At 41.3% G+C, this 12,135-nt stretch overlaps 1 long non-coding RNA gene across 1 annotated transcript; it reads right to left on the bottom strand.

The window, feature by feature from the left end:
* Window positions 1-10,025: 10,025 nt before the first annotated feature.
* Window positions 10,026-11,569, bottom strand: LOC112842828 (uncharacterized). Its single transcript, XR_003214844.1, has 3 exons — window positions 11,465-11,569; window positions 10,688-10,856; window positions 10,026-10,338 (listed from the first exon to the last, which is right to left on the bottom strand). It is a non-coding gene; the product is annotated as an uncharacterized LOC112842828 (long non-coding RNA).
* Between the last annotated feature and the right edge of the window lie 566 nt (window positions 11,570-12,135).

The following is a 12,135-nucleotide window of genomic DNA, read 5'->3' as shown; positions in this document are numbered from 1 at the left end:
TTGCGGTCAACCTGTTGTTTGCTCTTGGAACTGTCTTTCATTTCACATATTTCACATACAAGTACTACAGGGCAGAAACATGGGTGTGCCATGGCTTCCCCAGTTTCACCCATTGTTAGTGCTACTGTAACCGGTTTGTTCCTGCATTGTGTCTGACAATGAAAGGTAAAAGAAACAATAGAGAAACAAACAAAAGCATCAGTAAGTAGAAATAGGGAGAAATCATGATAATCCAGAGAAATGAGTAGCGATACAGCAATTAATGAGCGGTGAGAATTAGCGAATCGGAAAAGCCAGGTTTAATAGGTAAGTCTTCAAGCGTGCTTTAAAGGATTGAATGGAGTCAGAGGCACGAATGGTAGCAGGAAGACTATTCCAGAGGTTTGGTGCTACAGAGGCAAAAGCACGATCACCCCTAGTCTTCAGACGGTGCCTGGGCTAGGCCCGAAGTAACTGACCAGCTGATCGTAAAAACGGCTGGAGTATAGAGACTGAGGAGGCTGGTGAGATAGTCAGGCACAAGGTTGTTTAGACATTTGAAAGTAAGCAGCAGAACTGTAAAATCAATACAAAATTTAATAGGCAGCCAATGTAATTCGGAGAGCACTGGAGTAATAGAGGCAAACTTTCTAGTTCCGGTTAGGAGACGAGCCGCAGCATTCTGAACAAGCTGTAATCGTTGTAGGTGAGCAAGTTGGAGTCCAGAGTAGAGCGAGTTACAATAATCTAATCTGGAGGTCACAAAGGCATGTATCAGTTTCTCAAGATCTTTGTACGGTATTAAGTGTTTGACCTTGAAATTTGGCGCAATTGGAAGAAACCAGGTTTAACCACTGAGGAAACCTGTTTACCCAGCTTAAACGAACTGTCCAGGAAAACAACTAGATTACTTACAGTATCGGTAAGAAAGCAAGCAAAGGGACCAAATCGGGCAGCTAGCTGGTCTCGTGGAGTGTGACTATCAAACACCCTAATCTCAGTTTTCTCCTCATTTAAAATGAGAGAATTGGCTGACAGCCACTCTGTAACCTCTTTCAAGCAGTCAGACAAACACTTCAATAAAGCTGACAGGTCATCAGACAATTGGAAATAGATTTGAATGTCGTCAGCATAACAGTGGTAGGAGATCTGATATTTGTCAAAGATAGAACCCAGGGGTAGCATGTACAAGGCAAACAGTAGAGGGCCCAGCACAAACCCCTGTGGTACTCCACAACAAAGAGGGGCAGCGGGTGATGAGTAGTAGCCCATCATGACAGAAAAAGTCCTACCTGAGGGGTAGGATTTAAACCAATTAAGAGCAAAATCCTTGATGCCTATAACATGTTCCTATTAGGAGTTGGTGGGGTTTCTCTGGTGTGGTGTCATGGGTTTGCTTCTGTTTTCAGCACAGGTAGGCGGGGTGGTGTGTCACGGGATGCTGGCACACTGGCGGTACATCAGTGCGTGTCAGCCCCCTTCCCTGGTTTCCCTCCGTTTATTTATCAGTGTACACAATCTCCCACCCTGTGTAAATAATTCAGACACTGTAAATAAAGAGCACTTCCTGCATTCCCTGCACTTCTGTGTTCTGCCAAAGAGTCCGTTCATTCAGCCTAACAGTTCCAGTCTCTCTAAAAGAATATTATGGTCTACCATATCAAAAGCAGTGGACAGATCCAATAAAATTAAAATGGGTGACCTGAGTCGGTAATTAAAAGTAAATAATTGAAAACCCTCAGCAATGCCGTTTCAGTGCTGTGGTGAGGTTTAAAACCAGACTGAAATTTGTCACTAATGTTATTTGCATTTAAGTAGGCCTGTAGTCTGGAGAGGAGGGTTCTCTCTAATATTTTAGATAAAAACGGAAGTTTAGAGATTGGGCTACATTTTGCAAGGTCAGTATGGTCGAGGCTAGTTTTCTTTAGGACAGGTTGCACCACTGCATGTTTAAATGGAGATGGGACACGGCCCGTGAGTAATGATAAGTTAATCAATGATAAGAAGTGAGGCCCAATTACATCGAACCCATCCTTTAAAATTTGGGATGGGAGGACATCATGAGCCCAGTTCGAATTTCTCAATTGATCAATTATGCTTTTAAAAGTAGAAAGTGAGATTGGACAGAGATCCACCAGGAGGAAGAGGATTCACCACAGGAGAATGAGAGATAGAGGTTTTTAGAAGTGAGATTTTCCTTGTGAAATAATTTCAAAAGTTGCTCACAGAGAGCTGGGGAGGCAAAGTCTAGTTTATCAGGGCAAGGATTGATGGCAGAATTGAAAATTTTAAACAGTGCCCGGGGTCGTTCGAGGCTGGGTCTCCACATCAAATCCTGGGGCTTCCACTCTCGAGCTGAAACTTCCCTAAAACTTGTCCTCTTTCCTTTTCATGGGCACAGAGAGTCTCCAATCCAGTGTTTTTTTTCCTCCCAGCAGATCCACAAACATCCCGATTAAAATGAGTCCTCCCTCCAACATCCTCAGATTATTTTAAAAGCAAAACCAGGCCAGGTTAAAAATCTTTTCTTTTAAAATGTGCACACTTCATCCTGGAGTCTCCGAGGCTTCCCTGCTGCACCAGTGTCCTACTAAAAAAAACCAACAACCCCCGCTTCCCGTTTCCTCTCCCCTTTATAGAGAAGGGCTCCAATCCTTCCCAATCAGCTGCTCCCTGTACTCAACTCCAAATAGCTGGCAGCTGGACTAGAGTAGAATCTCCACTCCCACATGGGTGTGGCCCACACCTCACACCAAACACAAAGAAACACCAAAGCATGCAATTAATACAAAAAAAATCTAAAGTAATGCCAACCCAAAAGCTTAGTGGGGGATTCTCTCCATCCTTTTCCACCATGCTATACTCCGTAACAATTGCGCACATCCTTCTCCATGTTATACCAGAAGAAACGCTGACGAGCCAAGGTGAGTGTGCAAGGTTGACCTTGATGACCAGCGCTGTCATGTATGCCAGACAGCACCATTTGTTTTAGGGAGTCAGGTACCACAAACTGGAATATCTTGTGTTTGGTCAGTGGGTCCTTCACAACTCTGTAGAGAACACCATTGACGAATGTGAGCTTATCCCATTGTTTTAGGAGCCGCAATGTATGTTGGTTCTCATGATAGCGCTCACGTCTGGAGGGCCTGCGCTTACGCTCAACGTAGTGGGCTACTCTGGAGATCACAGGATCCCCTGTTTGGTGAGACAGGAGATCAGCATGGGACAGCACATGAGAGACATCACAGTCAGGTGGACTAATGGATCAGCGAGGGATGTTGCATGCTGGCAAGAAGCAGAGTCCCACTCACAGAGGAAGGATCGAGCGCACCTCTCTGCGTTTTGAACACGCGTCACAACAATTAAGAGGACCTGAGGGAAGCTCGGAAAGCTAAGCAGAAGTTATTTGGTGAGGAGAGGATAATGGCTGCTGAAGAAAGAATGCCGTTGGTTGAAAAGAGAAGTAAAACGACTTAAGTGGTGTGGAAACATTATGGGTTCGTGGAGTCAGACGTGGATCAAGTAGACATAGTGTGGAAACTTTGCTACGGTGTCGTAGCTGCACCACAGAGCGACACTACAAATTTATTCAATCATTTGAAGATCGCTCACAAAGTGACATACGATCAAACAATTGTCACGGGTTCAAAATATTGGGGATGGATATGTAGCCGCTAAACTGGTGACCTAAATCTTCGCCACCATGTCTATATACATACAAGCATAAGGGGAGAGAGTGAATCAGCGCTCGGAGTACGGACACTGGGCCGGCTTTAAACACACCATTTATTTTTTAAAAGAAGAACAGCCAGAATCACAAGTAGGAGTTAAAATCCCCACTATACAATAAAAAATAAATGTTCACAACCCGCTAAAAGTCCTGCCGGCAGAGATTAAAATACAATTAAAAAAATCAAAGCTAAATGAATGTCCTTTTTATACGATAAGAACTCCCCCCCCCCAGAGTCCTCTATTCCCAATGTCCAACCACACACACTCGGGCAAATGTTCCTTAGCTGAAAGAGACAGAAGGGGGCCCCTCTTCCGGGATGGGGAAATCTCGCCAGCAGAAGGCCAGGGAGGAGGCTCCCATCCCCACCTGGCAGCGCATGGCCGTGCAGTCCAGCCGCTCACCGCGTCCGCACACGGCTTCCCTCATAGCCCGGCCCTGATACAGGCAGAGGCGTCCCCTCTGCCTTTTGTGGATTTCACACATCGCCTCCCGCTGTTACTATTCTGTCCGTCGGAACTGGATCGCCGGAAGTCTCGCGACGCCTCACAGGCAGGCCAGTCCTTCTATACATGTGCTCGTCTGCACCACACGTTCGGTTTCCTGTTCTTCGCTGTTCATGTGTCTCTCTCCCGTCTTTGCGCTCACCATCTCCCTTAAGTCCGTTTGGCGGCCAATAGGTCACCTCGGGGGCACGCCCCCACCTCACAGGTGCACGCAATTATCTGTCCAATCCACAGTGGAATAAAAAAGAATGCTATACAGCGACACAAAACACAGTATAAATATGGGGATAAAATCATGCAATAAGAACATCAATAAACAATCATGCAATAGCACTATAACAATAAAACATGCAAATAAAATCACTATGTAGCAATACACAGTCTGATTCAAAACAAAATATAAAAAACACAATTTTCCACTGTGTGACAGATACAGGAGGAAAACCAAAATAACAACACTGGTCCGGCCGGGTCAAGTCAAACGATGATTTTAATGCACATGTGCGGGAGATGGGACACTGTACGCAGACAGCATCGATCTCTCGCCGAAAACCACACAATAGTTTTATGAACATCAGGGTATTGGAACGCCCCCTCATGCGTAAAGTAGGTACAATACAATCAATGTTGACAACTTTTAACACATTAAAAGAACATCTTCTTCTTCCCGAGGCCAGATCCTTCCCGGTAATCTTCTAACTCTGCTTATCCCCTGGAACAAACAGTCTCTCCTGCAAGCATAATCAAACAGCTACAAGGCCTTGCAAACTATTATTTAAATGTTTGAACTCTCCCCTACACATGAGTTTAACTACTGCTTGTGAGTGTGTGTGTGTGCCTCGACCTCAGCATTCACTCTGTCTATAAGGACAGAGGCCAACTCTGCATGTGTGCAATAACCTAACTGAAACCATACATGTAATAAATGTTCTAATCAAATGCCACTACTCAAAGCTTAATAAAAGAATATAAATGAATAAAGGATAATGATGAATAACATGATATATGTGTTTTGTAAGCATGTGCGGCCTTCTACGCTCTACGTCACTTCCCTCAATAGATCAGCCAGACATCCCGCTGACTGTAGCTTTTAACCCTTACTGACATGAGCACAACTCCATAATAAGCACCAAGCGGCAATATGTATAAAGATGATCATGGTTACACCTGTAATGAAAGATTATATGATTATACCAACACCTGTAAATAGAAGATTAACATGAGGTTATAACAATCACTGTAATACAAACGTTAATGTAATGTCAATAGCTTCAATAAATACTTTAATGCAATGCTTATTATATGATTCTGATGTAATGATAAAATAACAGTAAAATATCTCTTCTCACAATGAAGGAGCATTGAGAAAAAACTCTTGACAACACCTGCTTCATCCTCACAGACCTCCATTCACGCTACCCTGTACAACGCGACTAAATATCCCACCAGCTCCCAGAGACACAAGGAGATAACAAACACGGTAACGTTTTCCTCGCCAAAGACCACTGCTCAATTAACACAGTGAACAACCAGTATTATGCAGTATTTTGAAGTTCACTAAGCATAGATGTTTACATTTTTCATTTATTTTTTATATTGCAAACATTTGCACTGTTATCAGTATTTGCACACCATTTTATATTATTTTTTGACATCTTTAAAGCCATTATTCAATACATTGTTATTGTTAAATAAATATCGTCAAATAATTGAGATCTCAATTTCAGTGAAAATAATCGTGATTATCATTTTTGCCATAATCGAGCAGCCCTACTATATTATGAGACAAAACACTAGACTGTCTCATTTTATTCACATAGTTGTCCAGACGGCTCTGAACCTCAGCCGCAGTCCACTCCTCAGGAGCCTTCAGTTGAGAAGACAAGGCAAGACTGTGATCAGGACAGTGATTAATGAACATTGAAACAACCTCACTACTGGGGTCCTCTACCAGTTTGCCACGCCTGCGGAGACACTCATCAGCAGTATCAATAGACTTGTTCAACCGGATCCAGTAATCCATGGCATTCTCACCTGGACGTGGCACAGTACTGTAGAAATCTTTCATGGGGCAGGCTGGAATATGTCAAGTCGCTGACGTTAGACCTCAGTATGTCAAACACAGCAGTGATAAGATCATTCCAATTCAACTCAGGGCGGCAACGAAGTGACACCTTGACCACATCTATGGCTTTGCCAGTCAGTCTAGACATTAATATGGCAAACATTTCTTCATCTGTGTCACAGCTGATTCTGTGCAGATAACATCTCATCATGTCCTCCCATTCACTGATGGGGAATAGATCCGTGTTGTCACCCTTGAAGTATGGTGGAGCTTTGGTGTCTGACTGAACAACAACCTTCAGCTGGGACTGCTCGTTGCAGCTAGAGGGCATATTCTGGGGAGACTGTGGCTGGGTGGGGGCTGGCTGGTGCACGGAGTTAAGGGAGGACGTGATATTTTCCCCAATTTGCTTTGCTAAATCAGTAATCAAGCTGCTCAACATATCAGTAGTGACAGCCTGGGTGTGTGTGAGTACCGGGGGGCTATTGGCCTACCCCTCCCAAAACACCATGGAGCAATCTGATGACCCCTCCCCAAACCAAAAGTCACATTACTCCCTGCAGAGAACAGATCAGGCATAGCGCTATCCACAGTTTCCTCACCTAACATGTTGACCCAAATGAGATATCACTGTTGAACAGTTAAAAAAAGAGAGCCTAGCCCCACACACAATTATGCAAAACTTCACAAAACAATGAAATGTGGGGACAAAAAAGTAAAAGTAATCAAAGCATCAGAGAAAATACAATAAAAAGTTGTTGTCTTCTCTTAATTAAAACAGGCATTTTTAATTAAAACAGGCAGTTTTAATTACAAGGCACCAGACACCAGTAAAAGCCAATTTTAACAGAAAAAAAAAAATTACAATCCGTGCCTGTGTAATTTGAGGCAACAATATGAAACAGGGACAGAAACGATTACCTAACTATTCGCCCTTTAAGTTCATACGTGACAGAGATTCCTGCAGTTCAAATTGCAGGGCATGCACACACACGCACTATATAAAAACCTGGGAGTCAAAGCGCAGGGCACAGGACCCTGGGCACTAATTCACCTTTTCAACTGTAATTCCCTCTTTTGTACAGATGGTAGCTGTGTCCCAATTCAGGGGCTGCACGCTTTGGAGTGCGCATTTGTAGACCGATTACGTACAGTGATGTGACGAAGGCTGTCCCAATTCGAAGAGTCCTCCAAATGCGCCCGAAAAATGCGCCCTTCATTTCTCCAGAATTGAGCACCTGGCTGCAGCCACTGTGGAGCTCCACAGTAACCGGATACACGTGACCTCCACACTAACCGGAAACACGTGACCTCCACAGTAGCCGGAAACACGTGACAGCGAAAACTAAATTGCGTTTTTGTTACTATTGATGCTGCTGAGAAATAAAAATGGTTTTAAGTGGGGTTTTTTAACACTCTGGGTTTGTTCAAAAAAAATTCACCATCCCCTAAATTGTTCGTGGCCAAAAGTGTACAGTGATCCCTCGCTATAACGCGGCGCACCTTCCGCGACACTCACTGTTTCGCTGATTTTTTTTTTTTTTTTTTACAGCACATCGTGTTGTGCGTTCTGATTGCTGTAGACCATTGTCAATCGATCTAGTCCAGTGTCTCTTGTACAGGAGCGATCCCTAATAGGCCCACGGACCGGTACCGTTCCGCGAGAGTAGAGGCTCCGGTGTGAAATGTATGGTTGTAGTTGTGTGTCTTATTTTGAAAGAACTATTTACGCGTTACCATAGCGACCAGAGAGCATTAAGAAGCAGAGAGGAGGACGTCACTGTGATTGTTGTTGGCGCACAGCTCAAGTCACGTTTATTATTATATTTACAAAATACCACAGTTTCTTTTTTATTCTTTTGTTGTATTTATCCGCGACACCTTAAAGGTCGTTCCCTGAAAACATTGTATGACATTAAAGTGGTCCGTGGTGCAAAAAAGGTTGGGGACCGCTGCTGTACAGTACAGAATGCTTGTCGAATTTACATAAATCTTCGATCGCTAGCAGTGTAACTCTAAAGTGCTGCACTGTATGTTTGTAAGTTTTCTCCCAAACAAACACAACAATGCCGACGAAACGTTTTGCACCCTCAAATGCACCTTTTGGTTTCATTCCATAATACTGGACTTATGTTTCTACGAAGGTTTGAACTCTAAGAGCGTTTAAACAAAAGAGAAAAGTATGACAATGTTCATGCCTGTCTGAGAAAAGTGTATAAAGCATGTAGTGAGGGGGTTTTACAGTCTTAACATCTATAATAATTGTAAAAAATAAAGTTGGCTGCTTCATGGATTTCACCTACCGCGGGTTATTTTTAGAACGTAACTCCTGCGATAAACGAGGGACTGCTGTATTATTAATAGTAGAGTCTGGGACATCTAATTGATTAACATCAACATTGATTATTATGCACTGTTATTTTTGTTCAAGGAGAGCAAAAAATATAAAACTCTCTCAGCTTGTTTGTTGCCAAAAATGGCCACTTTTTGTGTATGTTCACAAATGCTATAAAATGTATATTTCTTAAAACATTTATCTACTTTTACCGACGTGACTCTTTAAAATAGCACCAGTCCTTTTCATCAAAATCAAAATTGTATCTAATTTTTTTACTCTTTATAGCCAGTTAGGTTATATATTACCATTAACTGTTCAGATAAAACGGTGATAAAGTCCTAATGTTTTCATGAAACTTCCTTCTTTTCCCAGCATCGGGGAAAAGGCTGTTTTGCAATAGTTGAGGTCACTAGTGTGTGCCCCATTTCTTCCAGGATCACTCTCTTTATAGGTTTTAGTGGACTCCTAGTACTGTGAAATGGTTTCATGGGACAAAGGCATTGTATTCCAAGATCTGGGAGATTGTAGAAATGAGCAGTGATGCCCTTGCTACCATCTTTCCAGAAAAATAAGTGATCTGGAAGCTGTTAGGCTTACTTACAGCAGCAGCACTTTCTGCACCTGCATAAACTCCCGGACACATTTACTAACAGTGTTTGTTGCTGTATGTGCTGCAGCTTTGAATTTTTTATTAATATATATTTTGTTAATATTTTGGCTATGGTGTCTTTTTATGAAATGTACAAGAGTAAAAGTGTTTTTAGCATGTGCTTCAAAGCTAAGTTTGACTGGGAAACTCAAATCTCATTAGCCAGTATCAACAAAAATTCACTGCAGCCTGTGTAATATTTGATGAGTCATTATTTATTTCAGTCTATCTTGCAAATACATATTTGTGTTGCAATGTCATGCACAAACACACAGAAGTATTAGATCCTTAAGATCAAACCTGCATCATTCTTTTGGTCCACTGCAGTGCAGCAGTCAAAAAAAAAGAAAAAAAAAAAAGAGGTCAAGCCACAAATGGCCAGGATAGAGCCCAGAGGGGTAATGCGTAAAATGTATAAAAATATTATTGATTACAGGGTAATATATTAATGTTAATATCAACAAACAATGCTGTTGCATTTACACTTAATTTTTTTACTATAACATGGAAACAAGTGAATATTTAATAATAAGTTTAACTGGAATTCTGTACACTGAAAAACAAACAACACATAAAAAACACAAACAAACAGCCAGTGCCTTCATCTGTCCATTAAATGTCAAACATCGCATTGACCCGTAGTCCCTGCTCATCAGCACAAGCTTTTAAAAAGAGCTCCATGTCCTCTGCAAACTGAAAAACAAAGAGGAAGAAGTCCCTCTACACAAAAACACTGCAGATGACAGGCCAGGCAAACATCTATTTGAATGCCTCCTCATCATGAGAGCCTTGAAGTTTTTTTTAAGAAGACTAAGACCACAGTGAGGGCGTTTCATTTTCAAGGACTTTCCACAAGCCACAGTTTCATTTAGCACAGAGGGTAGAGCACATGAACGTTCTACTGAAGATTCAGAAAATGGTTTAGATACTGGAGACAAGACATCGAGAGGGAGATGGGGCTCCTCGGAGAGTTCAGTGGGGAGCAGTCCTGAATGCTGACATGAGAAAATTTGCCTTGCCATATCCCAACGCTGTATGACTGTCATGTTACAGACAGGACAGTGAAAGTGTCTGTAAGAGAGAGAAAAAAAGAAAACAAACAACAACATGTAATTTAAATGCAGTTGTATAGAATGCAATCAGTTTATCTAACAATCGGATTGTACATATTAACAAAAATATCCAAGCCATCCTCAATAATGAAAGCAAAATGGTGTGGATCACAAGAGCTGTCAGGAAATGTGGTGAACAGGACAAAAAAAAATATTTAATGAAAACACGCTTTTTTCTCTTGCTGATGAATGCACTGAACTGTACAATGTGAAAAGCAACTTTTAAGTCAACAAAGAGACTGTAGAAGTGCTGAAAAGAAGTGCTTATTTATAACTTTAACTATGAGGTATATTTAATACCAACATACCTTTGAAAGGCAAAGCATTTTTAACGTGTCCATTTATATGCTCCTCAATCTTTGCCTTGACAGTAGGGCTGAAAGTGGGGCACAGAGGGCAGTGAAAGAGTCTTCTGCAACATGTTGTGCATTCCTGCAATTCTGGCTTGGAGGCAGAACTCCAAATTGATATGAGCATCTAAAACAGAGAGAAAAACAGATAAACACCATATACACATTTAAGTTCAGGTTTTAGCAGAAATAACACGTTACAGTTAGCATGTAAGAGATTTGGTGAGAAAATTCTTTACAAAAGCATAATTTACAAAACACTTTTATTTGTGGCATACGTATCTATTGACATATAACAGACAATTTAACAAAGGCTAATTAAAGTCTGGGCAATAAAAAAGCAGAACAGAATGGAATAGAGAATATTAGTATTTATACATATATAAACCTCTTTGTGACGACCTTGTTACAATGTTTTTGCAGGTGGAATGAAAGACATGAATAAAGTGCAATATGCAGTAAATGGAACAATGTGCATTGATGTTACAGATAGTGAAAAGTAGTTCAATAACAAGCAAAAAATAAATACGTTTGAAACTGACCACTAAATGCTAACCAGAGGTGTCAAAAGTACACACACTCCTTACTAAAGTTTAGATACTTCGGAGGTATGACCGTTTTTGTAACGCTAACGAAGTGCCAAAGTAATCAGTGTAAGCAAACTAGATGATTCCTAAAATTATATAATTATTAACGGCAAAAAAAAAAATTATACATGAAAGACTCTGTCCCAACCTTTAGGATCCACTTGCAAGATTTCCACAGTCGATGATCCACGCAGGAACGTATTTCTGCCTACTGTGGAGATCACGTGTTTCCGGTTACTGTGGAGCTCCACAGTGGCTGCAGCCAGACCCTTCTCGGTGGGTCCGGTGTAGACTTCCTGGCCCAACCTATCCCACAATTCATAGCGCGGCGGTGGGTGTGGAGATTTTTTTCGGAAAAAAACGGTGGATGGCTGAAGCGGAGCGGCCGAAGAGTAAACTTTTAAAAGTAAGTACTGAATATTATGTCACTTATTTATGTGCAAATGTTTAATAACGAAGAACATTAAAACATTACTGTTGGCCACATGTCGGCAGAGTTATGTGACATTAGTGATGTTTGTACTTTCAGCGGTTTTATTTTATTTTTTAATTTTTTGTAATTAAAGTCTTTATTTGTTATTAACATTTAACCAAACAAAAACAAAACAAACAACAAACAAACAAACAAACAAACAAACAAAAGACAGCTTCCAATCCCATGGTCACCTTTGTATTTTTGGGTCTATTTTCAATAGTTACTAACTATCAATACACACAAAAAAGGGACAATGAAATCAAATTCTTGAGTTATTCCGTTATTGAGTGCCTAAACAAACATACAACACAGCAAGCATAACATTTAACAAAAGATAATTGACC

This window comes from Oreochromis niloticus, linkage group LG18, assembly GCF_001858045.2.
Source record: "Oreochromis niloticus isolate F11D_XX linkage group LG18, O_niloticus_UMD_NMBU, whole genome shotgun sequence".
Classification (NCBI taxonomy): Eukaryota; Metazoa; Chordata; class Actinopteri; order Cichliformes; family Cichlidae; genus Oreochromis; species Oreochromis niloticus.
Note: the sequence above shows the minus strand (reverse complement) of the source record. Positions and strands in the feature narration are given on the sequence as shown.